General features: G+C 46.4%; 1 protein-coding gene and 2 pseudogenes across 1 annotated transcript in view; 2 read left to right on the plus strand and 1 right to left on the minus strand.

Moving 5' to 3' along the window:
• The window catches only part of SVEP1 (sushi, von Willebrand factor type A, EGF and pentraxin domain containing 1), a 598,519-nt gene that overhangs the window by 136,557 nt on the left and 444,235 nt on the right, over positions 1–17,727 (plus strand). The gene's annotated exons all lie outside the window — the stretch shown is intronic.
• LOC134943865 (5S ribosomal RNA) lies at positions 7,021–7,140 on the minus strand (annotated as a pseudogene).
• Positions 8,753–8,872, plus strand: LOC134950855 (5S ribosomal RNA; annotated as a pseudogene).

The following is a 17,727-nucleotide window of genomic DNA, read 5'->3' on the forward strand; positions in this document are numbered from 1 at the left end:
CTGTGACTGCCTACCATGCTGCATTAGCCTTGCTTATTACCACTGTGGGTAATGCTAACAGTTTGCTTAAGCCCAATTTGTGTTGGGCCCCGCTTATAGCTGACTTACTCCAACCTACATGAGGCCACTTTTCATATATTTCCAGGGCCACTTTATGCTCCCAATCCACCCCTGTCTGGCATGGAAGAAATGTGAATGATAAATCAATGTAAATGTACCAGGAGGTTTTGACAAGCCTTTACAACATTATCTTATACTGTGAATTTCTTACCCTGTTTCCAAGACAATTAATTTAACTTGTTAATTAAGTGAAAGAAAGACATGATATTTTCCGGGAGATGTATCAAGCCGTGGAGAGAGATAAAGTAAAGTATTTGCCCTAATTAAATGAAGCTTCTAACTACAGGTATCATTTCATGTACTGTGCTAGATAAGTGACAGAAGATGATTGGATAGTTTGGACATCTGCACTTTATCTCTCTCCAAGGCTTGATACATCTCCTCAAGAGTGCTGTATATAAAATATGTCTGTCTGCTATACAGCAGGCCAGGAGCACCAGCAGGACAGTAAAGTAACAGTCATATCAGTAATAATTTGCGGACCCTGTGAAATTAGCGTTCACTAAAGACGGGAGACTCAGTCAATGAATACATAAAACATTTTTTAGTTTATGTTAAAATATAAAAAGTTTATTAAGTGGAATATTTAATAAATAATATTTGCGAGACATATCCAAAACCGGACGGTTTTGGGGTCTGCCGACAAATATTAACCAGCCCCTGAATGTATGTATTGGGGACTGCAATGGATATTTGAGATATCTATTGCATTCCTCCTATTTTGAACACAAAAGCAGCCATCAAAAGTTTCTACGCAGTTGTTAAACTGTGAAACTCACGAAGCTCCAGAATGCAAAGCATTTCTGAGCTTGGCCCAGCAGCTAATGCCATTTCTAAATGGCTTTTGTAGCCTGTGGGCTACATTATGCAATAATTTCCAGGAGAAGGATCCTTGGGATCCCTCTGCATTACTGTCTGCTCTCACATACGCAGTCTGACTATTGCACATGTGAACTAGCGCAGGCGGGGTCTAAACCCAGAAGTAAAGTGATCACATTAGCAATTATTTTACTTCTTATACATTGCAGGGACGGGCATGAGATTGGTACTCATTATGGCATAAAAGCTACACCTCTGGACTCACAAAGAGTCATCCTTCAGCACTCAGGAGAGGAAAACCCCCTTGGGGGGAAACCTCTGGGGAACCATGGCCTCAGGATCGCCCTTCCCTCTGGGCATTAAGAGGTGTACTAATAGAGGGGTCAGAATGCTATCCCAGAGCATAGGTTCCTGGTGGTTGTCATACCGATGCCGGTACAGAAAGACCGACAGGGGTAAGGGGTGTTCTCGCCTCTACCCACCCCCTGTCCGCAGTCTAACCCTAACCTCCCCCCTTTGTGCCTAACCCTCCCACGGAGGCTCCTAATCCTAACCTCCGTCCCTGCTGCCTAAACCTAACCCTCCCTTCCCGCAGCCTAACCACTCCTGGGGGTGCCTAACCCACCCTACCCACAGTCTAACTCTAACTTCCCCCCACCCGCAGCCTAACCCTATCCTCCCCCAACCGCAGCCTAATCCTAACCGCCCGCCTGATGCCTAAACCTAACACTCCCTTCCCTGCAGCCTAACCACCTCCAGGGGTGCCTAACCCTAACTGACCCTACCCGCTGCCTAACCCTAACCTTCCCCCATGCACAGCCTAAACCTAACCACCCGCCTGATGCCTAAAGCTAATCTCCCCACCTGACGCCTAAACCTAACCCTATCCTCCCCTGCAGCCTAACCACCCCCGGGGGTCCCTAACCCACCCTAGCCGCAGCCTAACCCTATCCTCCCCCCACCTGCAGCCTAACCACTCTGCCTGATGCCTAACACTCTCCCCTCCCCTCTAACCCTGCCTGTCCGCAGTCTAACCCTAACCTCCCCCCTTTGTGCCTAACCCTCCCGCGGAGGTGCCTAATCCTAACCTCCATCCCTGCTGCCTAAACCTAACCCTCCCTCTCCCGCAGCCTAACCACTCCTCCTCCATCCCTGCTGCCTAAACCTAACCCTCCCCCCCTCGCAGCCTAACCACTCCCAGGGGTGCCTAACCCTAACCCACCCTACCTGCCGCCTAACGCAAACCTCCCCCCACACGCAGCCTAAACCTAACCCAGTGCCTGACGCCTAAACCGAACCCCCCGCCTGATGCCTAAATCTAACCCTCCCTCCCCCGCAGCCTAACCACCCCCAGGGGTGCCTAACCCTAACCCACCCTACCCGCAGCCTAACCCTAACCTCCCCCCAACCACAGCCTAAATTTAACCCCCCCCGCCTGACGCCTAAACCTAATCCGCCCGCCTAAACTTAACCCTCCCTTACCCGCAGCCTAACCACCCCCAGGGGTGCCTAACCCTAAGCTTCCCCCACCCACAGCCTAAACTTAACCCCCCTGCCTAACGCCTAAACCTAACCCTCCCACCTAATGCCTAAACCTAACTCTCCCTCCCACACAGCCTAACCTTCCCCGTGGGTGCCTAACCCACCCTATCCACAGCCTAACCTCCCCCCACCTGCAGCCTAATCCTAACCCACCACCTGATGCCTAACCCTAACCCCCCGCCTGACGCCTAAACCTAACCCTCCCTCCCCCGCATCCTAACCCCCCCTCCCCCCAGTGCCTGATGCCTAAACCTAACCCCCCTTGCAAGCCCTAAACCTATGATCGTGGGGATACGGGCATCGGTATCCTTGCCCATTCGGAGTTCCAACGTCGGGATTCTGAAGAGTGTCGGGATCTCATTGTCAGTATTCTGACTGCCGTAAACCCGACAGCCGGCATCTTTACCGCATCCCCTAATAGGTAATACATCTGTCCCAACATTTGGAGCATGTGTCCGCAGCTCTTCTCCCAGGGCAGCAAATCAGGGATCATCCACTGCGTGTAGACGAAGAGGAAGAGATGAAAAATCATTGTTAGTGGATGTACAAGCAGAGAGACAAACTGCAAACAGTGGTGAGGTTGTGTATAGAGAAAAATCTCTCTATGTAAATATGTTACTCTAACTAATGAGGACATGGAAAATACCTAAAATAAGGACAATTAACCCAAAGGGTCCATTGTTTTTATACAATACACACATTGGGGGGATAAGTTCTCTCTTATAGTAATTAGTGGGTACCTTCAGAAAAGAAATTTGACCAGTAAATAATAAAAGCTATAAATTGCTAACATTTAGGGGTCAATCCAATTAGGTTTGAGTTACCATTGCTGCGACGTTTCAACACCGGCAACTACACCCAAACTAACACCCTTCATGGCCAGATTCAGCCTATGGGGCTACCGGAAAGTGCGGTTGTTGTAAGACAAACTCGCACCTAATTAAACTGACCCCTTAGTTGTTAAATGTGATAAAATCGTAAAATATAATGGTGTAATTGTGGGCCTGATTCAGTTGTGGTTGTTGAAGCGATCGCTGCTGCAGTCTTGCCGTTCACAATTGCATCGTGAGTCTGAGCAGTCGTAGGCTGAGCAAGTCTCCTAGACACAGGGGGCTCTCCAGCAGCAACACAGGTTGCAATGGGTAATTTATGCACGCACATGGAACGGCGTTTGAACAGACCTGACATGCCTGTATACAGTTAGCCACCCCCGTTACCACCTCAAACGCTGACTTCCTGTCAATCACTTTGCGGTGGGATCCTCTATGTGAGCTTGATTTCATTTCGTGCGCACTGCAGCTTACACGCATGCACAGTGAAAAAGCATTGAGCCACTTGGTGCAAAAGCAGCTCTGAGTCCGCATCTGAATCAGGCCTCCTGAGCGGTAAGGAGAAGGACTCTAGGGAAGGGACTATGTCACCTTTATTATATGTAAAGATAGGGAAACGGTCACTTGTTATAGCTTCAATTCACATAATTTATACCATTCTGTACCATTTCATCATTTGGTTATTCTATGGGGGAGATGTATTAAGCCAATCAGCTCCTAACTGCCATGTTACAGGCTGGATTGGTTGTTAGTTTATCTCTCTCCACTTTATCACTCTCCCAGGCTTTGTACACCTGCCCCCGTTCATTGATATACTGTAAATGTCAGCCATTTCACTATCTCCCCCGATCTGTATTGTTCTTCCCCTGATCTGTATGTTCTGTGTCATGCTCTCCCTTCCCTTCCTGTTTTTCTGTATTACAGTATGTTCTACATCTCGCAACCCCCAAAAGTGTGTCCTTCCTCTATATGTCCTATAGAGTTAGCCACAATTTCTATGTTTTTGTATTGTGCCCCCACACAATTGTGCTATACCAAGTTGCCCCCTTCTGCATGTTTTGTATTGTCCGCTCTCCCCCACCACAGTCTCTATGTTTTGTTTTGTGCTCTCAATACCCCCCACCACACACACACAATTACACAAGTATGGTAACTTACCTCCTGCATGCTATTCTCCAGTCACTAATTCCTCTGCGACCCCTCCCGTCGTCTTCAACTGACACTTTGCAGATCTCTTTGCCGGTCACCCGACACTCTGCAAATCTCTTTGCCAGAACTTTGCCAAATGATGATCTAAATAACCAGAATTTCCTGGTTAGAATTATGTGTATAATTATACTACTACATTTTGTTACGTACTTTCATTTTTATTCATATGCAATTTATCTATTTATTGACCTTTTATCCAAAACCCAAGATCCTTTCTCATAGAGACCCAAGTTATCTGCTCCAGGTTTTATCTTCTCTAGTGCTAGGATCATGTTAGTATCATACACTGAGCCTAATTCAGACCTGATCGCAGCAGCAAATTTGTTCTCTAATGGACAAAACCATGTGCACTATAGGTGGGGCAGATGTAACATGTGCAGAGATAGTATGGTAACTTACCTCCTGCATGTTATACTCCAGTCATTGCTACCTCTGCGACCCCTCCCGTCGTCTTCAACTGACACTTTGCAGATCTCTTTGCCGGTCACCCGACACTCTGCAAATCTCTTTGCCAGATGATCTAAAAAACACAAAAGACTACCATTAAGCATAGTATTAGTTTAAGTACAATAAAATGTCCATGAGTCAACCAGTTTCCCAATTTTCCTTAAACCAAACAAGATACTTTCAAAGTTATCAATATCCCATTTATCTATTTTATTAACTTTTTCATCCCAAAGCCACGATCCTGCCTCATAGAGACCCAGGTTACCTGCATCCCCTGTATGTGTGCTTATCCTCCATACTGCCCTCTTTATTCCTGTACTGCTACATTTTTATTCCTAAATATGTCATTCCTTCCTGCGCTTCTCCTATTTATGTGTCCTTGTACCTGTATTCCCTGGTCTGTCTATCTTGTCTTGCCTTTCAGCTGACTATACTGCACTCTGTCTTCCTTACCCCCCTTCATCATACCCTGCTATGTAGGACTCCCCTCCTCCTACCTGTCTTCCTGCATGGTAACTGGAAACGTCAGCAGCTGTAGATAGAACGTTACAGGAAGAAGCATTGTGATGTCACGGGCTAGTGATGTCACAAGCTAGGTGTGATGTCACAGTAACCAGCAGCAAAGCTACAGAGTTACAGCTATCTTACATATACATTTTCTACATCAATTACAACTGGATATACATGAGTTTCTAGTTTAAAAAAAAGGGGACTAGTGTAGAAAATGAAGTATAAGGCAATGTTGTAGAGTGCCTCAATATATAAGTAAAGGGAAAACATAAGTGACAGGAATTTCTAGACTAAATCACCACTTATATTTTATAAGGAAATAAAGCTCTTTATCTAAGAGGCTGAATTAATCATTTTCCGTTATGTGTGTGTGTGTACATATATATATATATATATATGCACACAGGGGGGTGGGGGATATAGCGACCGTCGGTGTCTTAAAATAGTTCAGTAAGTGTGGATCTAAAAAAGTGTATCTAAAAATGAGTAACCAGATCGAAAAAAAGTGAATTAAAAGGGGGGATGTTTATTTAGACACTAAAACAGATAATAATTAAATACAGTAGCTAAAATTTAAACAGCACTTCTTCTTAAAAAATGGGACTAAAACAACATACACAATGCTTTAAAATACCAGTTAAAATATGTTAAAAATATATAAAACAATTTTAACTTAACTTGGTATGAGGTCACTGCCAGGTAGCCCAACGCGTTTCGTCCTTAAGACTTCATCAAGGGGTAAAGGCAGAATGAGACTGGACTTCTATTTATACTAGTACTAATCACATAATGATTGTGACATCACTTCCTGTTAGTTATTCATCACATTGTAAGATGGGTTAAAAATTCTGTATATTAACAAATCTATGGTTTTCATTTAATGGTATATGTATATATATTCTCAAGGCAATGTTCAGTAGGCAGATTTGGAGTTTAAAACTTATAAAATTAGCTTGTAAAGGCGCCGGCGGTTCTTTGCCGCCCCACTTCCGGTTTTCGTCCGTCGCGTCATTTCCGCCCCACTTCCGGTGTGCGACTGCGCATGCGTCCGCGGCTGCGGGCGTAAGAGACCAAACAGCACTATGAAGCATGTTCTCTGAAAGTTCATTGCGGCGGCCATCTTTGAGTGGATTTGTTCATAGTGAATTACATTCAGCAGCCATGTTTGCGGAGACCAAGGTTAGAGACATAGGATTTATATCTCCAGTAAAGTGCATGAAAAATAGATAGAAAAACGGAGATTAGTCACTGTTGATATCAGTCTAGTAACATAGGCTTGTTACAGTGAAAGTTATATATATATGTACACATGAAAATATATAAGGATATGTAAAGCATATAAAAATATATAAATATATAAATATATAAAATATATATGTATAGATATGCAATTATATAATTAAATATATAATTAAATATAGCAAAGTGCAAACTAAAGGTAAAAGTATATAGTGTTAAGTGCTAAGTGCGAATTTAAATTATGATGCAGGTAGTGTGATATATTATACTGACATGCTCATGTAGGCTATATTATCGTTAGTTTGGTTTACAGTACCTGATCTTCCCAGATGGTCTCCCTGGTCTGGTACTGATCAGGCCCGACACTGCTTCGCTTCCAAGATCGGACGAGATTGGGCCTTTCCAGTGTGGTCTGACTGTAATGATCACTTTTTACCGTACATGTGTCAATCTCAATATATCAATACAGCTAAGAGGTGATGTTTATCAGACAAGAATAATGTGGATGGGAATGGGGTAGGGAAAAAACAAAGGGGGGGGGGTGAGGGGGTGTGGAATATTGTGGGTGGGAGTGGAAGAGATAGGGGGATAGGGTTGGTGTAAGGTAAGGATCCAACCGTGATAATCCAGCGGTGTAGTTTTCACAGGAAAGGAGCGATTTCGTAGTAATCGTTAAATCCCTTCGGATGGAGTGTTTGTAGTTGGAAGATCCAAAACATTTCTCTGCGTGAGAGTTTATTGGCCAGGTCGCCACCCCTTTCTCCCAGCTTCACGAGTTCAATCGCTTTAAAAGTTAGTGCCTCCGGATTTGAGTTATGTACGAGATTGAAGTGTTTGGATACTGCATGATTTTCCATTTTATTTTTTATATTGCGAACATGTTCCTGTATCCTTATTTTCAACGGTCTCTTTGTTTTACCTACATATTGTTTTCCACAGTCACATTCTAATAAATAAATTACGGATTGTGTATTGCAGTTTATGAAGTCCTTAATCTTGTATTCCTCCTTCTTTTCTGCATCCGAGAATGTTTTCCTTACTGGGTGTAGGTACCTGCAGATGTTGCATCGGCCACATTTAAAAGAACCGGTGCATCGTGGCATTTTTGATTCTTGTTCAACTTCCTTACGTAGCATACTGGGGGCCAGGATGTCTTTAAGATTTTTGGATTTCCTGAAGATGATTTCGGGGCGAGGAGGTAGTATTTCTTTGAGGACAGGGTCCATTAATAGGATTCCCCAGTTGTTATTAAGTGAGTCTCTAATGGTTTTCTCATGACGGTTGAAGGTGGTGATAAATGGAACGGATTCTTTCCTGATTTTTTTGGGTTTAAGGAAGTTGAACAAGAATCAAAAATGCCACGATGCACCGGTTCTTTTAAATGTGGCCGATGCAACATCTGCAGGTACCTACACCCAGTAAGGAAAACATTCTCGGATGCAGAAAAGAAGGAGGAATACAAGATTAAGGACTTCATAAACTGCAATACACAATCCGTAATTTATTTATTAGAATGTGACTGTGGAAAACAATATGTAGGTAAAACAAAGAGACCGTTGAAAATAAGGATACAGGAACATGTTCGCAATATAAAAAATAAAATGGAAAATCATGCAGTATCCAAACACTTCAATCTCGTACATAACTCAAATCCGGAGGCACTAACTTTTAAAGCGATTGAACTCGTGAAGCTGGGAGAAAGGGGTGGCGACCTGGCCAATAAACTCTCACGCAGAGAAATGTTTTGGATCTTCCAACTACAAACACTCCATCCGAAGGGATTTAACGATTACTACGAAATCGCTCCTTTCCTGTGAAAACTACACCGCTGGATTATCACGGTTGGATCCTTACCTTACACCAACCCTATCCCCCTATCTCTTCCACTCCCACCCACAATATTCCACACCCCCTCACCCCCCCCCCCCTTTGTTTTTTCCCTACCCCATTCCCATCCACATTATTCTTGTCTGATAAACATCACCTCTTAGCTGTATTGATATATTGAGATTGACACATGTACGGTAAAAAGTGATCATTACAGTCAGATCACACTAGAAAGGCCCAATCTCGTCCGATCTTGGAAGCGAAGCAGTGTCGGGCCTGATCAGTACCAGACCAGGGAGACCATCTGGGAAGATCAGGTACTGTAAACCAAACTAACGATAATATAGCCTACATGAGCATGTCCGTATAATATATCACACTACCTGCATCATAATTTAAATTCGCACTTAGCACTTAACACTATATACTTTTACCTTTAGTTTGCACTTGCTATATTTAATTATATATTTAATTATATAATTGCATATCTATACATATATATTTTATATATTTATATATTTATATATTTTTATATGCTTTACATATCCTTATATATTTTCATGTGTACATATATATATAACTTTCACTGTAACAAGCCTATGTTACTAGACTGATATCAACAGTGACTAATCTCCGTTTTTCTATCTATTTTTCATGCACTTTACTGGAGATATAAATCCTATGTCTCTAACCTTGGTCTCCGCAAACATGGCTGCTGAATGTAATTCACTATGAACAAATCCACTCAAAGATGGCCGCCGCAATGAACTTTCAGAGAACATGCTTCATAGTGCTGTTTGGTCTCTTACGCCCGCAGCCGCGGACGCATGCGCAGTCGCACACCGGAAGTGGGGCGGAAATGACGCGACGGACGAAAACCGGAAGTGGGGCGGCAAAGAACCGCCGGCGCCTTTACAAGCTAATTTTATAAGTTTTAAACTCCAAATCTGCCTACTGAACATTGCCTTGAGAATATATATACATATACCATTAAATGAAAACCATAGATTTGTTAATATACAGAATTTTTAACCCATCTTACAATGTGATGAATAACTAACAGGAAGTGATGTCACAATCATTATGTGATTAGTACTAGTATAAATAGAAGTCCAGTCTCATTCTGCCTTTACCCCTTGATGAAGTCTTAAGGACGAAACGCGTTGGGCTACCTGGCAGTGACCTCATACCAAGTTAAGTTAAAATTGTTTTATATATTTTTAACATATTTTAACTGGTATTTTAAAGCATTGTGTATGTTGTTTTAGTCCCATTTTTTAAGAAGAAGTGCTGTTTAAATTTTAGCTACTGTATTTAATTATTATCTGTTTTAGTGTCTAAATAAACATCCCCCCTTTTAATTCACTTTTTTTCGATCTGGTTACTCATTTTTAGATACACTTTTTTAGATCCACACTTACTGAACTATTTTAAGACACCGACGGTCGCTATATCCCCCACCCCCCTGTGTGCATTACTCGTTGTTTCAGGGAATTACCATCCCTGTGTTCTTTGGGGGACAGCTGACGCCCTGTGCTAATTCCTAGGGAGTGTCATTAATTTTCTATACGTAGATCCTAGATCATTTGGTGTTGTACACAAGTGGCGCAAATATTTCTCCCCCCTATCATATATATATATATATATATATAAAGAGAGAGAGAGAGAGCTATACTAACTATACTAGCCCATTAAACCAGGAAACTCACGAATTATACAGTTTCTGCGGCTGGCTGACCTCAAGTCTGCATTTCTCCTGGTTTAATCAGCCACAGAACCTGTGTAAACCATGAGCGTATAAAGAGGAGAAGAAATAAGAGTTGTCTTTTTTGCTGGCGCACTAGAAATGTATTATTCAATACCAGCGTATATAAAACTATAAGGCGGGCCCGCAAGGTGACAGTCACAGGGAATAGGTACTGACATCCACTCGACTTATTCACACCCGCTGGACGTGTTGGAAAGAGGTTGAGTGGACAGTGAGCGTGGCTGTGCCCTGTGGCACCATTGTACCGACAGCCGGACTGCTGAGAATGGAACCTGGAGGGTACATAACTTTTTTGTTTTCATTTCATCTCATGACACTCCACCCAAAGCTACTCTTCTGGTTATCCTATCAACTAGGACAACAATAAAGGTGACTCCATAACATTTCTTCCATTGTTTTTCCATGTCACAGAAACATTGCATGTATGTTACAGGTGACCATCCTAATCATCTCTCCTTCACTTCACAGTAATGTCATTGTTAGTGATACATTCTTTGGATCAAGCATCAAAAGGAAGCTTAGGTATAAGAGTGTGACCGGCATATCACTTATTGCAGAGGTTCTCAAACTCGGTCCTCGGGGGCCCACACAGTGCATGTTTTGCAGGTCTCCTCACAGAATCGCAAGTGAAATAATTAGCTCCACCTGTGGACCTTTTAAAATGTGTCAGTGAGTAATTAATACACCTGTGCACCTGCAAAACATGCACTGTGTGTGCCCCCGAGGACCGAGTTTGAGAACCTCTGACTTATTGCATGGTGACCTTGTACCTGCACTGTACTGTATGTAGACGGAGCATTTGGTTTTGCTAATGACTTACATAGACTCCATAAGACGGCATGCTGAAATAGCATATTGTTGAAGGTTAACGTGTATGATCTTAAACTCCATCTATAAATGTTCTGTTGCAAGACTTCCAATATGCTCAGAATATTGCTACTGTGACAGATGATTTAGTATATACTAGCTCGAGTACCCGGCGTTGCCCGGATTTTAAGAATGTCTGTTTACAAAAATAAATGTAAATATTAAACACACAGTATAAATGACATTGTAGATAGCTGAATGCCCGTACTTTGGTACGGGATGAGGATGGTAAATTAGATTGATAGTTTGTTCATTTACGTTGTTTGGAGATCTAGTATATAGGCATATCTTGCTTCCCTGACGCACTTTGTGTAGTGGCCGCACCCCTTTTTGGTCCCCCAAGGGACCCTGCTCTTCCCACTATACAACTCTCAGTCTGTGGCTTCTTGCTACCTCCATTCCCCTCTTCACATCATGTCACTGGCCCTGTCACATGCAGCCCTGTCATCACTGACATATCATGCATGCCCTGATATAGTCTGTGCTGCTGGCCCACCCCTAGGGGTGCTAGTGGTGTGTTACCCCCACAGTGTTTGTTCTCAGAGTGTAAGTCATATGTGTAGCAAGCAGGGGTGTATCTAGGGGCCTGAGCGCCCCTGGCAAAGTAAGGGACCGGCGCCCACCCCCCTTGGGACACAGAGGGGGAGTCACAGGAGTGGGAGAGGGCAGGGAACCTGAGGGGTAGTTAAAGGAGAGGGTGTATGCAGGGACACTGAGAGGGAGTTATACGGAGGGGTGTAGTAGTGTATGCTGGCAGCCGGGCTCCCGGCGACCAGCATACCGGTGCCGGAATCCCGACCACCGGCATACCGACACGACCGCCGGCATACCGACAAGCTGGGCGAGTGCAATTGAGCCCCTTGCGGGCACGGTGGTGCGCTAAGCTATCTATTCTTCCTCCAGGGGGGGTCATTTATGGGGAGGGGGAGGGCAGGGACACTGAGGGGGGTTACAGGATTACTTATGGCAGGGACACTGAGGGGGAATTATAGGGAAGGTGGGGGCAGTGACATTGAGGGGAAGTTATAGGGAGGCTGAAGGCAAGGACACTGAGGGGGAGTTACAGTGAGTGTGAGGGCAGGGACACTGAGGGGGAGTTACAAGGAGGGTGAGGGCAGAGCCACTGAGGGGGATTTGACACCAAGGGGGAATTATAGGGAAGGTAAGGGCAGGGATACTGAGGGGGGTTACAGGGGGGTTGAGGGCATGGACACTGAGAGGGAAGTTACAACGAGGGTGAGGGCAGGGACACTGAGGGGTGAGTTACAGGGAGGGTGAGGGCAGGGATACTGAGCGGGAGTTACAGGGAGGGTGAGGGCAGGGATACTGAGCGGGAGTTACAGGGAGGGTGAGGGCAGGGATACTGAGCGGGAGTTACAGGGAGGGTGAGGGCAGGGATACTGAGCGGGAGTTACAGGGAGGGTGAGGGCAGGGATACTGAGCGGGAGTTACAGGGAGGGTGAGGGCAGGGATACTGAGTGGGAGTTACAGGGAGGGTGAGGGCAGGGATACTGAGTGGGAGTTACAGGGAGGGTGAGGGCAGGGATACTGAGCGGGAGTTACAGGGAGGGTGAGGGCAGGGATACTGAGTGGGAGTTACAGGGAGGGTGAGAGCAGGAACACTGAGGATACATACACAAAACCACTAAACTTACTAAAGCAGACTAAACACACTTAGCTTATCAGGGCCTCTTCCAAGATGCTGCTGCTGCTGTCACCCCTTAGGCTCCTCTTCTCTCCAGACTCCAAGATTTCAGCCGCTGAGTGCCAAGTCACTATGGAAATCTCCCAGTAGTCACCTCACCACTGGTCACGTTAGGGATGAGATAAGGGGAAGGTCACTGGGTGCAGCTGTAAAGTCTCTGCTCTGGCCCACTTCTGCCAAGGAGGAGGTGGAGGAGCTTGCCTTGTTGGACATCTGATCCTCTATGCCTGCTGTGGTTGAAAGAAAGTCCCCTGATGTACATTACAGAGACTGTACTGTGGTGTGCACTACAGTACAGGCTTTCAGACATAGCTGCTCCACTGCATGTCATACTATAAATTGATAGGCAGTAGTGGGGCAGGTGCAGCATCGGTCAGCCTGTACTGTGTGTAAATGCTACAAAGACCTTTGACAGTTTTTGCCATGGGTGCCCGCCCCGCCCCCCATGGGTGCCCCCTCATCTGTGAATGCCCCTCTGGCGGGTGCCCTGCCCCCACCCGCGGGTGCCCCCTCATCCCTCATCTTCAAGTGCCCCTCCGGCGGGTGCCCCCACCAGTGGGTGCGTGTCTTGCCCCCCACTCGCGCGCAGGGGCAAATGCAGGATTTTTAGGGGGGTTTCCAGATATGAGAGGAGAGAGAGAGAGCACATATATGGGAAACTCCAACCCAATTCAAGTGTGTGTGTGTGTGTAAGAGATATTCTGTACACACAAAGGCAAGGAGACATGGGGAGGGAGAGACAGAGACAGAAATGGGGAGAGAGGGGAACACGAGGAGGGAGAGAGAGACAGAGAGAGCGGCAGACATGCAGAGAAGCTGAGAGACAGACAGACATGGGGGGAGAGAGACAGGGACAGAGAGCGGCAGACATGGAGGGAGACAGACCGAGATGTGGAGAAAGACAGGGACAGAGAGAGGGAGAGAGACAGTTATGGAGAGAGAGTGTGACATGGGTATGGAGAGACAGATGTGGAGAGAGAGAGAGAGAGACAGATGTGGAGTGAATGAAATGTGGAGGGAAAGACAGAGAGAGAGAGACAGACATGGGGAGGGACCGATACAGGAAGAGTGAGACACACAGACATGGGGAGGGAGGAGGAGACAAGGTGAAAGAAAGAGAGACAGACACAGGAAGAGAGATGGAGACACAGGGAGAGCATACCCTCCAACTGTACCTTTTTAATAGGTACAGTACCTTTTTTTTATGGTCTGTACCTATTTTTGGCTCTCCAAACTTCCATTGAAAGTATAGGAAAAGGGGCGTGACCACGCCCCTTTACCCGGAGCCACGCCCCTTTTCTAATTTGTACCGATTTTTGTGTGTAAAATGTTGGAGGGTATGGGAGAGAGAGACACAGGGAGAGAGAGACAGGGTGAGAGATAGACACAGGGAGAGAGATGGAGAGAGAGAGTCATAGACACAGGGCTAGAGATGGAGAGACAGATGGGGAAAGAGACAGACAGGGAGAGAGAGAGACATGAGGTGGGTATACTGTCAGCACTCACCCGATCAGCCAGCTCCCCTCCACCACGCGAACCACAAAGTTGCTGCAGAGTCACTTCCTGCTTCTTCACCCGGCCAGCTCTGTCTCTGTCTCAAAGGCCCATGGGAACTGCCTGAGAGGAGCTGGCCGGGTGAGGAAGTGACTCAGCAGCTCCCCCTATGTTTAGTCAGCCCAGCCTCCACGTAAGTCTAAAGAGGCTGTGCACTACACATACACAAACAGCCTGTCTTGCCGGCCGCCCGGACTGAAGCTGAAGCTTCAACATCTGTCATGTGCACTGATAGATCGGAGCGCAGGGGGAAGTTTCCAGGCACTCGGACCCCCTTCACCCTCCGTGCGCATATGCTGCGGGTGTCCTGCCCCCCACCCACGGGTTCCGCATCATCTGCAAGTGCCCCATCTCACCCGCGGGTGCCCCCCCACACACACCTTTGGTTGGCGCTGCACTTTTCACATCAGATAGTGCTCGCTGCTGCTCCCTCCTCTCGGCCAGCGCTGATGCTTCTAAGACAAAAAAAAGCATCAGTGAGCTTAGATAACAGACAGCACTGGCCGCGGGTGGCACAGCCAGGCGGCGCCCCCTCTCGGTGGGCGCCCCTGGCGAGTGCCATCCTCGCCAAACAGTAGATACGCCCCTGGTAGCAAGTTTGGTGTAAATTGCTCCAGGCATTCCAGAGTTATGCTGACTGCTGAAAAACTCTATGCTGCTGCCTCACCTCTAGGGGTGCTAGGGGTGTCTTACCCCCACAGTGTTTGTTCCGAGCTTGCAAGTCATATGTGATCCAAGTTTGTTGTAAATTGGTCCAGGCATTCGGGAGTTATGCTGTCTCCTGACATACTCTGTGCTGCTATCTCACCCCTAGGGGTGTCTAAACCCCACAGAGTTTGTTTGCAGATTGAAAAGTCAGATGTGTACCAAGTTTGGTGTAAATTGCTCCAGGCCTTCCACAGTTATGCTGTCTGCTGACATACTCTGTGCTGCTGTCCCACCCCTAGGGGTGCTAGGGGTGTCTTACCCCCACAGTGTTTGTTTCCACAGGGAAAGTCATATGTGTACCAAGGGGGTCATTCTGACCCGTTCCCATGCAGTGGTTTGTCGCTGCGGTGCGAACGGGTCCGGAATGCGCATGCAAGGCGGCCGCAATGCGCGTGCGCGACGTTGCCCAGCGATAGGGGTCGCCGGGTTACGTCGCGTCCTAAGATGGAAGCGATCGCAGAGCCTACCACAAAGAAGATTGACAAGAAGAAGGCGTACCTGGGCAGATCCGGATCGTTGGAGACCGTTTTCGGGGAGTGGTAAGGAAAACGCAGGGGTGTCCAGAAGAACGGAGGGCGGATGTCTGACGTCAAAGCCGGCTCCAGCATTGCAGAGATCGTCGCACAGGGTAAGTAGGTATAGGGCTGGTCTACTTGTGCTTGAAATTTTTTTAGCTTAGCAGGGCTGCACAAGCGATCGCAGCCCTACTAAGCTAAAATACACTCCCCCATAGGCGTGTGCTAGTTGATCGCAGCAGCAGCAAAAAGTTGCTGGCTGCGATCAACTCGGAATGACCCCCCAAGTTTGTTGTAAATTGCTGCAGGTGTGGGTCAGTAAATTGCCTTGTGAGGGTCAGTCCTGGGCCCCATCATTTATGGTTGCATAAAAATAATGAAAAACCACTCAGAGAAGCGCTGTCGTTAAACAGTATTAATAAAATTTATTATTAAAAATATATTTAATGTGTATATATATCACAATACAATACATAAACCAAGTATCCTGTAATTTTGCAGTGATCACTATAAATAGCAATAAAATATAAGATACATTGTAAAAAACTCCCTTAGAAATGTAACCTCTTATATTCCGGATCAATGTACAACATTTATACTTATCAGATGCTCCTTATAATGAGCTCCATGCATGGGCTAAATGATCTCAAGGACTTATTTGAATATTCCTTTAAATTTGAGAGTCCATCCACACTGAAAATGATTTATACCCCTTTTCCACTAGCTCAAAAAACACGGGTAAATGCACGGGGGCGCGCATTTACCCGTGTTTTTGGCAAGTGGAAAAGGGTCAACCCGGATCAAGTGACCCGTGAATCATACCCGGCTATTTACCTGGGTAGGACACGGGAATGATCCGGGTAGGGTTCTAGTGTAAACGGGAGCCGTGTCGATGCGACACGGCTCCCGTTTACACTGTATGGAAGGGCGGCGCTGGGAGATCATGTGATCTCCCTGCGCCGCCCCTGCCGCGTCACTAGAAGCGTCACCAACCCGGCATATGCCGGGTTGTGACTGCTGATGGGAAAGGGGACGAGCACGGGTCGCAGCAGGGGGCAGCTCCCGTGTCAGGCTCCCGGCTGCGACCCGTGATCGTAAGTGGAAAAGGGGTAGTACTTGAGTTGTCTAGTGCTTGATGAAAAGCTTAAATGCTTACACTCTTATCCACCAATGAAGAAAGGCTCTTTTCGGGTAGCTTATATGGACTTAATACCATGTATAACACAATGACTTTTAAGCTGGAACCGCTATTTGTACAGTCTCGTGCAGAGCTTACCCTGGCCTTAGAAGTAAAGGGATTGAGCGGTGTCTCCTTCTTAATAGTGGGCGCCGGCTGCCCACACCGCTATGCAGCGGCACGGAGGAGGCTGTCAGGTGCGATGTGTGAGGACAGGACTCACAAGATAATGTTAGAGCACGGCTTGTACATCAGAAGCCGTTCGCTCGTGGTTACGTAGCGGGAGCCGCCACATTTATGGTTGCAGCCCTGGTCACATATCAAAGTAACTCTAAGTGTATCTACTATATAAAAACGAAAATCCGTCATTCTGTCTTTCTATACAAATCCACAGTTTACAAGCGACGATCGTGAAATTTTACATACGAGCGTATTAAAACACGGCGGAGGCAACTAAAACAATTAGAAATCCCTAACACCCCTAGGGGGGAAGACAGCAGCACAGAGTATATCAGGAGACAGTGTGGCAGCTCCTGATTGGCTGCCAGTCCATGAGCTCCGATTGGCTCAGGTCCAGCTCTGTATTAAGAATATGGCCGCGGACCGTGGCTCTGCCTCAGTCCCTCTGTTGCTGCCTGCCGATGCGCAGACAGGCAGCTGATCCTGACTACACACACCCGGGCCCCATCTCAGTCCGGGACCGGGACTGCAGTATCCACCGTCCCCCCTTGATGGCAGGCCTGTATGTGACTGTCATACTTGGCAACATTTTATAACAAGTTCCAGGGATGCTTGGTGGCTGAGCCCAGTGCATGGTGAAATGTTATGTGCGGATCTGTCTAGAAGGACCCAGGTGCACTACAACTCCCATCATGTCATGTTTACTGGAC

Source organism: Pseudophryne corroboree, chromosome 1 (assembly GCF_028390025.1).
Source record: "Pseudophryne corroboree isolate aPseCor3 chromosome 1, aPseCor3.hap2, whole genome shotgun sequence".
In the NCBI taxonomy this organism is placed as follows: domain Eukaryota; kingdom Metazoa; phylum Chordata; class Amphibia; order Anura; family Myobatrachidae; genus Pseudophryne; species Pseudophryne corroboree.